The sequence below is a fragment of the Pristiophorus japonicus genome, unplaced genomic scaffold (genome assembly GCF_044704955.1).
Source record: "Pristiophorus japonicus isolate sPriJap1 unplaced genomic scaffold, sPriJap1.hap1 HAP1_SCAFFOLD_162, whole genome shotgun sequence".
NCBI lineage: Eukaryota > Metazoa > Chordata > Chondrichthyes > Pristiophoridae > Pristiophorus > Pristiophorus japonicus.
Window position 1 is genome coordinate 976387 of NW_027251299.1, and position 14793 is coordinate 991179.

Genomic DNA, 14793 nt, shown 5'->3' on the forward strand with positions numbered 1-14793 from the left:
TGTGATCCGGGGGCCAGTGAGATCAGACAGTGTGTAAACCGGGGGCCCAGTAAGATCTGACAGTGTGCAACCGGGGGCCCAGTGAGATCAGACCGTGTGTAACACGGGGGCACAGTGAGATCAGACAGTGTGTAACCCGGGGGCCCAGAGAGATCAGACAGTGTGTAACCCGGGGGCCCAGTGAGATCGTACACTGTGTGACCCGGGGCCCAGTGAGATCAGACAGTGTGTAATCCGTGGGCCTAGTGAGATCGTACAGTGTGTAACCCAGGGGCCAGTGAGCTCAGACAGTGTGTAACCCGGGGGCCAAGTAAGATCTGACAGTGTGTAACCCGGGGGCACAGTGAGATCAGACAGTGTGTAACCCGGGGGCCCAGAGAGATCAAACAGTGTGTAACCCGGGGGCCCACTGAGATCGTACACTGTGTGACCCGGGGCCCAGTGAGATCAGACAGTGTGTAACACAGGATTCGAATGAGATCAGACAGTGTGTAACCCGGGGGCAAAGTGAGATCAGACACTGTGTAACCCGGCGGTGGGCCGAGTGAGATCAGACAGTGTATAACCCGGGGGCCCAGTGACATCAGACAGTGTGTAACCTGGGGGCCCACTGAGATCGTACAGTGTGTGACCCACGGGGCGAGTGAGATCAGACAGTGTGTAACTCGGGGGCCCAGTGAGATCAGACAGTGTGTAACTCGGGGGCCCAGTGAGATCAGACAGTGTTTAACCTGGGGTGTTTGGGCCCAGTGAGATTATACAGCGTGTAGTCCAGTGAGGGTGGGCCCAGTGAGATCAGACAGTGTGGAAGCTAGGGATGGTGGAATGGTGGGCCCAGTGATTCAGATAGTGTCGAACCCGGGTGTGGGGGAAAAACACGAGGTAGAAGTAACTCTACTCCAAGCATACGTTGGAGAGAATAAAATCACACACAGTTTATTGATACAAGGTACCATGGGAGTTGCATGGGTTACAACTCAATTTGGGTTCACAAAAAATGAGTATTTAAAGCTCGAAACCGCAAATGTCACACGTCACTGGTTCTACATATGTCATTGCAAAAGAGTTTACACAACAGAATTTTCCGTCTTTGTTCGGCTTACTTCGTTATCTTCGGCCAGCATCTGGTGTCATTGGTTTCTTTCTTGCTCATCGTCTTGTGACCTTTTTGTAATTGCTTATCTCATTATGTATTAATACATTTTCTAAAGCACAGTAATTTCGCACAAACGCGATTAACCCTTGAATCCCTCATTTAGCCGAAATTTTTCAGATACATAATTTTAGGCCAACATCTACCCGGTCTTCATGCAGAGATTGTTCATGTGATGTGACGGTTCCTGAGCCCCGAGGTCTCCACTCCGGGGTCCAGTTTCCCATCTACTGTCGCACCTCATTCTGCTGCTTGTAAAACCTCATCATAGAGGTGTTTTGGGCGTGTGTATGCCACCTTCTCGTAGTTTGAGCACTGTTGGGTTACAGGTTTGCTCGATAGTAAAGATGACAGTGCTTTGCTTATACAACATTTAAGTAACATACATAGGCAATACAGCATTATTACCACCACCACAAAGGTAAGCAGATCTTGGATTAGTGATGTTCCCATAGACCCTAACCACCCTGTGAACCAGCCCCACAACGTGGAGGCTGGTGGTTGCTTAAGCTTTTTAACCTCTTCTTGGATATGCTCTGCCAGATCGGTAATTTCTCCCGTGCTATCCGGGATGTATGTATAACATTCGGTGTTGCCCGTTGAGGGCACATTTCCCCCTTTTTCTGCCAACACATAGTTAAGGGCCATCCGATTTTGCAGAGCTGCTATGCGGAGGGCTACCATCTCTGCATTAACCTTAACTAGGGCTTAGCTGTATCGCTGGCCACCTGTTCCAGGACGGAAGCCATGTTAATGGATTCCCTTGCTAATTTACCCGCACCATACCAGGGAAACGCAATGGCCCAGAATCTCTCAGTCTCCGTGATTACTCGTCTGGCTCTCCGGAAGAGGTCTTTCAGAGAACCCAGGTGATACATGTGGAGTACGATATAAGCCAGATAACAAGAACCCGTCCATTCTCGGGGCGACCAGGAGTAGGCCCTGTGAGCGCACACAACATGAGTCCCATTGTAGGGCGTATACTTATTTATCGCTGGGGTGTCCCATTGGACTGAAAAGTCACCGTTTCCGTTTAATGATGGGAGTGCCACCCTACCCCCTTCGACAGGTAAGGTAAGGCTACATGTGCAGTTACTGTACCCCACAATAGGATCTTCCAGTCGTCCCTGCCATGTGAGATATAGCCCCTCTCCCTGATCCTTCTTACACCTTGTTGTCAGGAACGGTGTTGATAGGAATCTTTATAGGTTGATCGTGTCCACCCACTGCACTGTTCTGGATTGTGCCCATGCCTTTTAAGTTTTAATATGGTGCTGCCGTCTGCCTCTATGGCACAAGAGCCAATGCGTGTGGATCCTGTTCTAACTCCAAACATCCAGCTGGCCGTCTCATTATCACTAAATGGGATTGATTGTAGGGGGAATCCTTCCTCCGAATGTGTGGGGACATGGGCACAGATCCAACAGCTGGCAACGCTGGCTTTCGTGGCATAGATGTATAACATGGACAAAAAGGTGTTCACATACAACTCTCTCTTGCTCCGTGGGGGTACTCTGGTGTGAGTCCTCCCTAGGCTACATATTACAATCACACTAAAAACAAACTGCACATAACATCGCATAACACCTTCATCTTCGATCAGGGGCCCAGTGGGATCAGACAGTGTGTAACCTGGAGGCACGTTGAGACAAGACAGTGTGGAACCCGGAAGCCCAGTGAGATCAGAGAATTTGGAACCCTGGAGGATGGGCCCAGTGAGATCAGACATTGTGTAGCCAGGGGTCCCAGTGAGGTCAGACAGTGTGAAACCCGGGGGCCCAGTGAGATCTGACAGTGTGTAACCCGGGGGCCCAATGACCTCAGACAGTATGTCACCAGGGGATCCGGTGAAATCAGACAGTGTGTAACCCGGGGGCCGAGTGAGATCAGACAGTGTGTATCCCGGGGGCCCAGTGAGATCAGACAGTGTGTAACTCGGGGGCCCAGTGAGATCAGACAGTGTGTAACCCGGGGGCCCAGTGACCTCAGACAGTGTGTAACCCAGGGGTCCAGTGACTTTAGACAGTGTGTAATCCGGGGGTCCAGTGAGATCAGATTGTGTGTCACCCGGGGGTCCAGTGAGATCTGACAGTGTGTAACCCGGGGGCCCAGTGAGATCAGACAGTGTGTAACCCGGGGGCCCAGTGAGATCAGACAGTTTGTAACGTGGGGACCCAGTGAATCAGACAGTGTGTAATCCTGGGGGTGGGGGGGTCAGTGAGATCAGACAGTGTGTAACCCAGGGACCCAGTGACATCAGACAGTGTGTAACCCAGAGACACAGTGACATCAGATAGTGTGTAATCCGGGGGCCCAGTGAAATCAAAGAGTGTGTAATTCGGGGGCCCATTGAGACCTGACTGTGTGGAACCCGGGAGCCCAGTGAGATCAGAGAGTGTGGAACCCGGGAGGATGGGCCCGGAGAGATCAGACTGTGTAAAACCCGGGGTCCCAGTGAGATCAGACAGTGTGGAACCCGGGAGGATGGGCCCAGAGAGATCAGACTGTGTAAAACCCGGGGTCCCAGTGAGATCAGACAGTGTGTCAAACGGGGGCCCAGTGAGATCAGACAGTGTGTCTTTCTTTCTTCCGGCGTTTTCTGTTGATACGTCCGCCTTCAGTTTCCTAGAATAGAAACAGAGAAACATAGAAAATAGTTGCAGGAGTGGGCCATTTGGTCCTTCGAGCCTGCACCGCCATTCAATGAGTTCATGGCTGAACATGCAACTTCAGTACCCCATTCCTGCTTTCTTGCCATACCCCTTGATCCCTCTAGTAGTAAGGACTACATCCAACTCCTTTTTGAATATATTTAGTGAATTGGTCTCAACTACTTTCTGTGGTAGAGAATTCCACTGGTTCACCACTCTCTGGGTGAAGAAGTTTCTCCTCATCTCGAACCTAAATGGCTTACCCCGTATCGTTAGACTGTGACCCCTGTTTCTGGACTTCTACAACATCGGGAACATTCTTCCTGAGTCTAACCTCTCTAAACACGTAAGAAGTTTAAATGTTTCTCTGAGATCCCCTCTCATTCTTCTGGACTCCAGTGAATATAAGCCCAGTTGATCCAGTCTTTCTTTATATGTCAGTACCGCCATCCCGGGAATCAGTCTGGTGAACCTTCGCTGCACTCCCTCAATAGCAAGAATCTCCTTCCTCAAGTTAGGAGACCAAAACTGTACACAATACTCCAGGTGTGGACTAACCAAGGCCCTGTACAACTGTAGCAACACCTCCCTGCCCCAGTACAAAAAATCCCTTCGCTATGACGGCCAACATGCCATTTGATTTCTTAACCGCCTGCTGTACCAGCATGCCAACCTTCAATGACTGATGTACCATGACACCCAGGTCTCGTTGCACCTTCCCTTTTCCTAATCTGTCACCATTCAGATAATAGTCTGTCTCTCTGTTTTTACTACCAAAGTGGATAACCTCACATGTATCCATATTATACTTCATCTGCCATGTATTTGCCCACTCACCTAACTATCCAAGTCACTCTGCAGCCTCATAGCATCCTCACCGAAGCACACACTGACACCTAACTTAGTGTTATCCGCACATTTGGAGATACTACTGTAATCCCCTCGTGTAAATCATTAATGTAAAATGTAAACAGCTGGGGGCTCCGGCACAGAACCTTGCAGTACCCCACTACTCACTGCCTGCCATTCTGAAAAGTACCCATTTACTCCTACTGTTTGCTTCCTGTCGGCCAACCAGTTCTCAATCCAAGTCAGCACACTACTCCCAAACCCATGTGCTTCAAATTTGCACAATAATCTCTTGTGTGGGACCTTGTCGAAAGCTTTCTGAAATTCCAAATACACAAAATCAACTGGTTATCCCTTGTCCACTCTACTGGAAACATCCACAAAAAATTCCAGAAGATTTGTCAAGCATGATATCCCTTTCACAAATCCATGCTGACTTGGACCGCTCATGTCACCTCTTTCCAACTACGCTGCGATGACATCCTTAATAATTGATTCCAACATTTTACACACTGCTGATATTAGGCTGACCAGTCTATAATTCACTCTCCCTCCTCTCTCCCTCCTTTTTTAACCTACTGTCAGAGAATGAGAGCGAGAGAGTATCTATCCAAAACTCACCTTTCATTTAGTGTCAGAGAATGACAGAGGCAGTATTTATCCAACACACACCTGTTACATAGTGTCAGAGAATGACAGAGGCAGTATTTATCCAACACTCACCTGTCACATAGTATCAGAAAATGACAGAGGCAGTATCTTTGCAAAACTCACCTGTCACATAGTATCAGAGAATGAGAGAGGCAGTATCTTTCTAACACTCACCTGTCACACAGTGTCAGAGATTGAGAGAGGCAGTATCTATCCAACAATCACCTGTCACAAAATGTCAGGGAATGGCAGGGGCGGTATCTATCCAACACTCACAAGTCACATAGTGTCAGAAAATGACAGGCAATATCTATTAAACACTCACCTGTCACATAGTGTCAGAGAAAGACAGAGACAATATCTATCCTACACTCACCTGTCACATAATGTCAGAGAAAGAGAGAGGCAGTATCTATCCAACACTCACCTGTCACACAGTGTCAGAGAATGAGAGAGGCAGTATCTATCCAACATTCACCTCTCACACAGTGTCAGAGAATGAGAGAGGCAGTATCTATCCAACTCTCACCTGTCACATAATGTCAGAGAATTGGAGACGCAGTATCTATCCAATACTCACCTTTCACATAATGTCAGAGAATGAGAGAGGCAATGTCTATCCAACACTCACCTGTCACATAGTGTCAGAGAATGACAGAGGCTGTATCTATCCAACACTCACCTGTCACATAGTGTCAGAGAATGAGAGTGGGAGTATCTATCCAACACTCACCTGTCGCATAGTATCAGAGAATGACAGAGGCAGTATCTATCCATGACTCACCTGTCACATAGTGTCAGAGAATGACAAGAGGCAGTATCTATCCAATTTCTGTTACTAAGCACGCAGCTGTGGGAATTTCAGGAGTAGCACAATTCAATCAAGCAAAGTCAGCCTGGTTTTTTGAAAGGAAAATTATGTTTAACAGATTTTCTGGAGTTATTTGAGGATGTAACGAGCTAGATGGATAAGGGGGAACAAATGGATGTGGTATGTTTGGTTTATTTCCAGAAGGCATTCACATGGTGCCACATAAAAGGTTACTGCACAAGATAAACTTTACGGGGTTCGGGATAATATATAGCATGGATAGAGGATTGGCTAACTAACAGAAAACAGAGAGTCGGGATAAATGGGTCATTTTCCGGTTGGCAAACAGTGACTGGTGGGATGCCGCAGTTATCGGTGTTAGATCCTCTACTATTTACAATCTATATTAATGACTTGGATGAAGGGACCGAATGTAATGTAGCCAAGTTTGCTGATGATACAAAGATGGGTGGGAAAGCAAACTGAGGAGGACACAAAACATCTGCAAAGGGATATAGACAGGCTAAGCGAGTGGGCAAAAATTTGGCAGATGGAGTATAATGTGGGAAAATGTGAGGCTATGCACTTTGGCAGAAGTAATAGAAAAGGAAATTATAATTTAAATGGAGAAAATTGCAAAGTGCTGCAGTACAGCGGGATCTGGGCATCGTTGTGCATGAAACACAAAAAGTTAGTATGCAGGTATAGCAAGTAATCAGGAAGGCAAATAGAACGTTGGCCTTTATTTCAAGGGGAATAGAGTATAAAAGCAGAGAAGTTCTGCTGCAACTTTACAGGGTATTGGTGAGGCCACACCTGGAGTACTGCGTGCAGTTTTGGCTTCCGTATTTGAGGAAAGATATACTTGCATTGGAGGCTGTTGAGAGAATGTTCACTTGGTTGATTCCGCAGATGAGGGGGTTAACTTATGAGGATAGGTTGAATAGTTTGGGCCGATGCACAATGGAGAAGAATGAGAGGTGAGCTTTTTGAAACATAAGATAACTAGTGGGCTTGGCAAAGTGGATGCAGAGAGGATATTTCCACTCATAGGGGAAACTAAAACGGGGGGACATAGTATTCGAATAAGGGCAGCCCATTAAATATTGAGATGTGGAGACATTTCTTCTCTGAGGGTTGTAAATCTATGGAATTCTCTGTCCCAGAGTGCTGTGGAGGCTGAGTCATTCAATACATTTTAAGGCAGCGATAGACAGATTTTTGAGTGATAACGGAGTAAAGAATTATGGGGAGTGGGCACGGAAGTGGAGCTGAGACCATGATGAAATCAGCCATGATCTTATTGAATGAGGATGCAGGCTCGAGGGGTCAAATGGCCGACTCTAACTCCTATTTCTTATTTTATATTAACTGAACCCAGTCAGAGTCAGCACCCTCTGGGATTGAGCGAGAGGGAGGGAAGTCAGTGAGTGTCGAACTGAACCCAGCCAGAGTCAGTACCTTCAGGGAAGGGGAACCAGTGAGTGTAGAACTGAACCCAGCCAGAGTCCGCACCTTCAGAGAAGGGGAACCAGTGAGTGTAGAACTGAACCCAGCCAGAGTCAGTACCTCCAGGGGAGGGGAACCAGTGAGTGTAGAACTGAACCCAGCCAGAGTCAGTACCTTCAGGGGAGGGGAACCAGTGAGTGTAGAACTGAACCCAGCCAGAGGCAGTACCTTCAGGGGAGGGGAACCAGTGAGTGTAGAACTGAACCCAGCCAGAGCCGGTATCTTCAGGGGAGGGGAACCAGTGAGTCTAGAACTGAACCCATCCAGAGCCGGTACCTTCAGGGGAGGGGAACCAGTGAGTGTAGAACTGAACCCAGCCAGAGTCAGCACCTTCAGGGGAGGGGACCCAGTGAGTGTAGAACTGAACCCAGCCAGAGCTGTTGATGATAATTGGGAGCGTAGGACAAGCTGCCTTCAGACGTGTGACGTATTTGAATGTCAGGACAGGTACGGGGAAGAGTGAGTGGGATGGGGATTTACAGCTTTGGAGGAACAAGAGAGGAAATAATGTTCCATACAATCTAAATTTGTCGGTTGTGAATTACTGTACTTCACTTGCTGTAATGATTTGTGTAAACTTCTTTTCCAGGTTATTCGAAGGGCAGGACTTGCACACGTGAAAATCAAACCAAACATCACGTCAAGATCTGTCTGAATCACTCGATTCATCAGGACCTGAATATCATCGGCCATTGAATGTAGAAGAAGAAATGTTTGTCTGTTCTGTCTGTGGGAACAGATTTCAAACATTAGTGTGATTGGAAAAGCACCGAGACACACACACCCGAGTGAGAGTGTTCCAGTGCACTGACTGTGGAAAGAGCTTTAACCAGTTACACAGCCTGAAAAAACATCGCAGCTTGACAGCAGGGAGAAACCGTATACGTGTTGTGTGTGGACGAGGCTTCAACTGATCATCCAACGTGGCGAGCCACAAGGACACCCACACCATGGAGAAAGCATGGAAATGTGGGGACTGTGGAAAGGGATTCAATTACCCATCTGAGCTGGAAATTCATCGACGCCATCACACTGGGGAGAGGCCGTTCACCTGCCACGTGTGTGGGAAGGGATTCACTCAGTCGTCCACCCTGTTGACACACCAGCGAGTTCACACTAGGGAGAGGCCATTCACCTGCTCTAACTGTGGGAAGGGATTCATTACCACATCCAACCTGCTGACACACCAGCGAGTTCACACTGGGGAGAGGCCATTCACCTGCTCTGACTGTGGGAAGGGATTCACTCTGTCATCCCACCTGCTGCAACACCAGCGAGTTCACACTGGGGAGAGGCCGTTCAACTGCTCTGACTGTGGGAAGGGATTCACTCAGTCATCCACCCTGCTGAAACACCAGCGAGTTCACACTGGGGCGAGACCCTTCACCTGTTCTCAGTGTGGGAAGGGATTCACTCATTCATCCAGCCTGCTGAGACACCAGCGAGTTCATTCTGGGGCGAGGCCGTTCACCTGCGCTGAGTGTGGGAAGGGATTCACCCGGTCATCTGGCCTGCTGGAACACCAGCGAGTTCACACTGCAGAGAGGCCATTCACCTGCTCCGAGTGTGGGAAGGGATTCACTACAACATCCTACCTGCTGAGACACCAGCGAGTTCACACTGGGCAGAGGCCTTTCACCTGCTCAGAGTGTGGGAAGGGATTCACTCTGTCATCCACCCTGCTGACACACCAGCGAGTTCACACTGGGGAGAGGCCGTTCACTTGCTCTGAGTGTGGGAAGCGATTCACTCAGTCATCCAACCTGCTGACGCACCAGCGAGTTCACACTGGGGAGAAGCCATTCACCTGCTCTGAGTGTGGGAAGAGATTCACTCGGTCATCCACCCTGCTGACACACCAGCGAGTTCACACTGGGGAGTGACCATTCATCTGCTCCGTGTGTGGGAAGGGATTCACTCTGTAATCACACCTGCTGAGGCATCAGCGAATTCACAAGTAAATGCAGGGTTTGGATTCTGCTGTTGTCCCAGACTGAATCGTGTCCATTCTGACAGTTGGGATTTCTTTCTGCTGATATTGATTCCCCCTATAACTGGGCAGAAGTTTAATATTCTGGATATTTGACCAATTAATCAACGGGAAAATGCTCAGATTAAAAAATAACGCTGAGTGTGTTTACATCCATTACTTCACCCTTTAAAAAAAAACATAAGTAATAGGAGCAGGAGTAGGCCATTGGCCACGCAAACCTGCTCTGCCATTTAATAAGATCCTGGCTGATCTGATCTTGGGCACAGCTCCACTTTCCTGCCTGCTCGCCATAACCCTTCACTCCATTATCGCTCAAAAATCTGGTCAACACCACCTTAAATATATTCAATGACTAACCTCCACAGAATTCCAGATTTACGACCCTCAGGGAGTAGAAATTTCTCCTCATCTCAGTTCTAAATCCCATATTCTTAAACTATGCCCCCTAGTTCTAGATTCCCCCATGAGTGGAAATATCCTCTCTGCATCTACCTTGTCGAGTCCCCTCAGCATCATATGTTTCAATTAAATCACCTCTCATTCTTCTAAACTCCAATGAGTATAGGACCAACCTGCTCAACCTATCCCCATATGTCAACCTCTTCATCTCAGGAATCAAACGAGTAAAGCTTCTCTGAACTGTCTCCAATGCAAGTGTATCCCTCCTTAAAGAAGGAGACCAAAACTCTATGCAGTACTCTAAGTGTAGTCTCACAAATATACCGTACATTTGTAGTAGTACTTCCCTGCTTTTATACACGATCCCCCTTGCAATAAAGGCTAACATTTCTATTGGCTTTATAATTACTTGCTGTAACTGCACGCTAACGTTTTGTGTTTCACACACAAGGGCAATCAGGTCCCTCTGTACTGCAGCACTTTGTAATAGCTCTCCATTTAAATAATAAATTGTATTTTTATTTTTCCTGCCAATGTGGATAACCTCACAGTTTCTCACATTATACTCAATCTGCCAAATATTAACCGAGTAACTTAGCCTATTTGTTGTGTATCTGTAAAGCATGCACTCCCATGTTCCGCCACCAGGGAGCTCATCCGCTGAAGTCCCAAGGGATCCCAGCATCCCTTGAGAGCACGGTATATAAGCCGGCCCCTAAGGCCTGTTCCTCACTCTGGAGTGTCTTATTAAAGACTGAGGTCACTGTTACTTTAACCTCCCTGTGTGCAGCCTCATCTGTGCTAGGAACACAATAACTGGCGACGAGTATACGAATCCAATGCAAAGATGCAGCAAACTGTGGGCATCCTGGAGAAGTTCTCGGAGGGTGAGGACTGGAAGCCTATGTCGAATGGCTGGACCAGTACTTTGTAGCCAACGAGCTGGGCGGAGAAGGAAGCGCTGCAAAAAGGAGAGTGGTCCTCCTCACGGTCCGCGGGGCACCGACCTACAGCCTCATGGAGAATCTTCTGGCTCTGGTGAAACCCACAGATAAGTCGTATGAGTTGCTGTGTACACTGGTTCGGGAGCATCATAACTGGGGTTAAGCACCTTTTAGAGCCCCTACATGTGTTATTGCACAAAGGTGAGAACTGGGTATGGGGAAAAAAAACATGTAATTGCTTTTGACAAAGCCAGCAACCGTTTATGCTCCAACAAGCTGCTTGTATTGTATAACCCGTGTAAAAGACTTGTGCTAGCATGTGACGGGTCGTCGTACGGCGTCGGGTGTGTGTTACAACAAGCTAACATTGCGGGGAAGTTGCAACCTGTCGCCTATGCTTCCAGGAGCTTGTCTAAGGCCGAGAGGGCCTACAGCATGATTAAGAAAGAGGCATTAGCGTGTGTGTTCGGGGTAAAGATAATGCATCAGTTCCTGTTTGGCCTCAAATTTGAGCTGGAAACCGATCACATGCCCCTCACATCCCTGTTCGATGAAAAAAAGGGTATAAATACTAATGCCTCAGCCCGCATACAAAGATGGGCACTCAAGTTTTCAGCGTATAACTAGACCATCCGCCACAGACCAGGCACCGATAACTGTGCGGATGCTCTCAGTCGGCTGCCATTGCTCACCACGGGGGTGGAAATGGCGCAGTCTGCACACTTGTTGATGGTGGCGCAGCCCGCTGACTTGTTGATGGTCAGGAAGCGTTTGAAAAAGATAAATCACCTGTTACAGCCCGCCAGATTAGGACTTGGACCAGCCAAGATCCTCTGCTGTCCCCAGTAAAAAACTGTGTACTGCATGGGAGCTGGGCTAGCATCCCCGTTGAAATGCAAGAGCCAATCGAGCCGTTCCAGCGGCGAAAGGACGAGCTGTCCATTCAGGCAGACTGCCTGTTGTGGGGTAACCGTATAGTGCTACCAAAAAAGGGCAGGGAGACGTTCATCTCGGATCTCCACAGCACACACTTGGGTATAGTACTGATGAAAGCTATAGCCAGATCCCACGTGTGTTGGCCTGGTATCGACTCTGACATACAGTCCTGTGTGCGGCAATTCAGCATGTGTGCTCAGTTGAGCAACGCGCACAGAGAGGCACCACTAAGTTTGTGGTCCTGTCCCTCTAGACCAGGGTCGAGGATCCATGTTGACTATGTGGGCCCGTTTCTCGGTAAAATGTTCCTGGTGGTGGTGGATGCTTTTTCAAAATGGATCGAATGTGAAATAATGTTGGGAAGCACCGCCACCGCCACCATTGAAAGCCTGAGGGCCATGTTTGCCACCCACGGCCTGCCTGACATACTGGTCAGTAACAATGGGCCATGTTTCACCAGTGCCGAATTTAAAGAATTCATGACCCGCAATGGGATCAAACATGTCACCTCGGCCCCATTTAAACCAGCCTCCAATGGGCAGGCAGAGCGGGCAGTACAAACCATCAAACAAAGCCTCAAACGAGTCACAGAAGGCTCACTCCAAACCCGCCTGTCCCGAGTACTGCTCAGCTACTGCACGAGACCCCACTCGTTCACAGTGGTGCCCCCGGCTGAGCTACTCATGAAAAGGACACTTAAAACCAGACTCTCGCTGGTTCACCCCAACCTGCATGATCAGGTAGAGAGCAGGCGGCAGCAACAAAATGTAAATGATGGTCGCGCCACTGTGTCACGGGAAATTGATCTGAATGACCCTGTTTATGTGCTAAACTATGGACATGGTCCCAAGTGGATTGCGGGCACGGTTATAGCTAAAGAAGGGAGTAGGGTGTTTGTCGTCAAACTCGACAATGGACAAATTTGCAGAAAGCACCTGGACCAAACGAGGCTGCGGTTCACAGACTGCCCTGAACAACCCACAGCAGACCCCACCTTTTTCGAACCCACAACACACACCCAAAGGATCAACGACACCACCCCGGACCAGCAAATCGAACCCATCACACCTAACAGCCCAGCAAGGCCAGAGTCACCCAGCAACCCTGCAGGGCCAACAACACGCCAGCCCAGCGAGGGCACAGCCAACACACCAGAACAGACATTTGTACCGAGGCGGTCCACCAGGGAAAGAAAGACTCCCGACCGCCTCACCTTGTAAATAGTTTTCACTTTGACTTTGGCGGGGGAGTGATGTTGTGTCTCTGTAACTCATGCACTCCCATGTTCCACCACCAGGGAGCGCATCCCCTGAAGTCCCAAGGGATCCCAAGAGACTGTTGGATGCTCCAGTTACAAGTCATTACTCTGGAAATTTTCAGACCGGGCACTTGTTCAGTGTTGCTGGAAGGCCCAGTGACCGGGATATCCTCTAACCAGGGTTTTCCTGAGCTTGTGCTCGGTGTACGGGGAGCTTTGGTCCGGGTCCGAGATAGCTTGCATCATGTGACAATGCAACCCAGACTGCTCTTGTTCCATTTTATCGTCCACAAGTTTTCATTTCAAAAATGTTTCCGCCAACACGTGCTCAATCCCTCTCTCTGCAAAACGGTCCTTTCACAAACATTTGTCTCACCGGAACTGCACCAAACAACAATGTTCCTTTCAAAGTCATTTAACTCCCCAATTTCCACGTCCGCAATTTTAAGGACAAGGACTGAAAGCGCATTGCGATCAGAAAATTGCCGGACCCCCTTTGGTTCATGACAGAGCTTTTCATGGTTGATCTCCGTACACACCTTGGAATTCAGGTGAACCTGTTTCGTGGTTTGAAGTTCGAGATGAACCCACGGGGGCGTGGCAGTAGGCGGGACATGGGGGCGTGGCAGTAGGCGGGACCTGGGGCGTGGCAGTGGGCGGGACATGGGGGCGTGGCAGTGGGCGGGACAAGGTGCGTGGCAGTGGGCGGGACCAGGGGGCGTGGCAGTGGGCGGGACATGGGAGCGTGGCAGTGGGTGTGGCAGTAGGCGGGACAAGGGGCGTGGCAGTGGGCGGGACAGGGGGCGTGGCATTGGGCGTGGCAGTGGGCGGGACAAGGGGGCGTGACAAGGGGCGTGGCAGTGGGCGGGACAAGGGGAGTGTCAGTGGGCGGGACAAGGGGAGTGTCAGTGGGCGGGACAAGGGGAGTGTCAGTGGGCGGGACAAGGGGAGTGTCAGTGGGCGGGGTAAGGGGAGTGTCAGTGGGCGGGACAAGGGGAGTGTCAGTGGGCGGGGTAAGGGGAGTGTCAGTGGGCGGGGTAACAAGGCGGGCTAGGTTCCCGCAGGCAGCGTGTCCCCCTTCTTTAGCTCAGCTCAGCTCATGCTCATGTCATGTCATGTCATGTCTTTTGATAATCAAAGACTTTATATATATATATATCAATATATATAAAGTCTTTTTGAATGCTGGGCTGCTGGGGCTGCTGCTGGTGCTGCTGGGGAAGCTGGCACTGCTTGAGGCGGGCCCCTGTGGAATGCAGCCAGCCAGCCAGCTATTCCACAGGGCTCCCCTCTGGATTGTGTGTGTGTGTGTGTGTGTGTGTGTCGGGGTGCTGCAGGCTTACCTTGTGGCAGGCAGCAGGAGCCACGCAGTGGGACCCTACCATAGTGCACCCTGGAAAAACACAACAGTACGCATCTTGGCAACAAGGCCACTTGACCCGAGTGTTTTATTTAGGCACCCAAACAAGGCGGGCTAGGTTCCCGCAGGCAGCGTGTCCCCCTTCTTTAGCTCAGCTCAGCTCATGCTCATGTCATGTCATGTCTTTTGATAATCAAAGATTTTATATATATATATATCAATATATATAAAAGCTTTTTCAATGCTGGGGCTGCTGGGGCTGCTGCTGCTGGGGCTGCT

The 14793-nt window shown here is 49.3% G+C and overlaps 1 pseudogene; it reads left to right on the plus strand.

Annotated features, from left to right (window-relative positions):
- Positions 1–8404: 8404 nt before the first annotated feature.
- LOC139243129 (zinc finger protein 551-like) lies at positions 8405–9585 on the plus strand (annotated as a pseudogene).
- Positions 9586–14793: the final 5208 nt, after the last annotated feature.